This window comes from Cicer arietinum, unplaced genomic scaffold (assembly GCF_000331145.2).
Source record: "Cicer arietinum cultivar CDC Frontier isolate Library 1 unplaced genomic scaffold, Cicar.CDCFrontier_v2.0 Ca_scaffold_4763_v2.0, whole genome shotgun sequence".
In the NCBI taxonomy this organism is placed as follows: domain Eukaryota; kingdom Viridiplantae; phylum Streptophyta; class Magnoliopsida; order Fabales; family Fabaceae; genus Cicer; species Cicer arietinum.
In genome coordinates, this window is record NW_027338412.1 from 574 (window position 1) to 2,194 (window position 1,621).

At 44.2% G+C, this 1,621-nt stretch overlaps 1 non-coding gene across 1 annotated transcript; it reads left to right on the forward strand.

Annotated features, from left to right (window-relative positions):
* The first annotated feature begins 1,271 nt into the window (after window positions 1-1,271).
* Window positions 1,272-1,345, forward strand: TRNAD-GUC (transfer RNA aspartic acid (anticodon GUC)). Its single transcript has one exon. It is a non-coding gene; the product is annotated as a tRNA-Asp (tRNA).
* Window positions 1,346-1,621: the final 276 nt, after the last annotated feature.

Sequence of the window (1,621 nt, forward strand, 5' to 3'; positions counted from 1 at the left end):
GTGGGTTAGGTGCGCCTCTCGTCCAGTGGGAAGTATTGAGGCGAGTCTCCTCCCCCCTTCCTTTTTTCTACTTTTCCTCTCTCCTTTTGCTTGTGCTTCTACCCGGGCTTTTCATTTTTATAGATTTTTAGAGACCCGAGGCAATTTTTCTAAGATTCATTGCTCGATTTTGCATGCTCTGCTCCCAAAATGCAGAGAGACTTTCGAGGGCAGATCCGGGTTGGTCCGGGGAGAGGGGGGCTAAGTGAAAGAAAAAAAAGAATATGAATATAAATGGAGCTATGTCGACTTACGTACGTCTCGTTGACCAAACGATCAGACCACGCCACGTATCATCCCCTCTTTCGATAGAGGAGAGAAAAAGAAAAGAGATAGCGATCGTGCCGTAAGACCTTGTTCGTTTCTACTTGACGTTATTTTCCTCGGTTTTTTGATTTTACATTAAGGCCTTTAGTTTAAGTAGGTTTGGGCTAGGTCGTTGCGCTCCTGCCACGTCTTGGCAAAGTAGGCTGATGGGCAAGCCTCCTCCTGCCGCAATGGTGTGGGGCGTCAGAGGCTGTTGCCCCGTCGCCAACTCGAAGGGGCTGAAGTTCGACGCAGAGCTTTTTGGTTTTTAATTTATAGCAGCACTGAACAACATCCAACAGCTCCAGTCCTTCTGGTTGGTTTGCTTGCACTAAAGTGCCTTAAGTAGCCCTCGAGGAGTCCGTTTATATCCGTCTGAGCTTTCAAAGATATACCGACCGTAGGTATCTTACTTACCATCAGATACCGACAGTCGTCTTCTAACATTACCGACCTTAAAATATCGGGTTTTCATCATCAGAAACAACCCGATTTCCGAGACCTCTTGCATTGCATTACCATAACGAGAGAAATTGCTCTTGTGACTCGGAATGAACCTTTCTCGGTGGAAGAAAGGAATAGCGATGGATTCCTATGAAGCATTCAGGAACAAGAAGATTCAATCGGACGACGAATTCATACGTGGTCCAAGGAAATAAAAGGTCCGCTTCCACGATTTAATCTATATCGAATCTGAATATCAGAATAGCTTATATAGTCATGATTCAATTCAGGTCCACTGACTTTTGATTGATTTCTCTTCGGATCTGATTGGAACATTTGAGAAGTAGGAAGACTTTGGCGGGCGATTCATAATTGGTATCTAGAATATCTATGTCCTAGGACATAAAATATGAATAATGAAGATAAATGAAATATATATCTAATCTAAGAATTTTGAGGCTGTACACCTAATTTTTTTTCCTGGGATTGTAGTTCAATCGGTCAGAGCACCGCCCTGTCAAGGCGGAAGCTGCGGGTTCGAGCCCCGTCAGTCCCGACCTAGGATCCGATGAATCGATCAATTCATCTCTGTAGGGGGGGGCTTAGGATCTAATTCCCAGCAGGAGGATCCTTCTTTCGTTTCGCATTTCTCATCGGACAAATCAAGGAATCCAAATTACAATAACTAGTACCGATTGATGGAGGAGATACATATGTAGGTTGGTACAATCGGGGGTATCACCATATTAAGCATATTAAGTAAGGATTCAAAGAGAGACCGTACAGGTCTGGCTTTTTTCGATTGTTCCTGGCCTGGCCCATCGAATAGAGT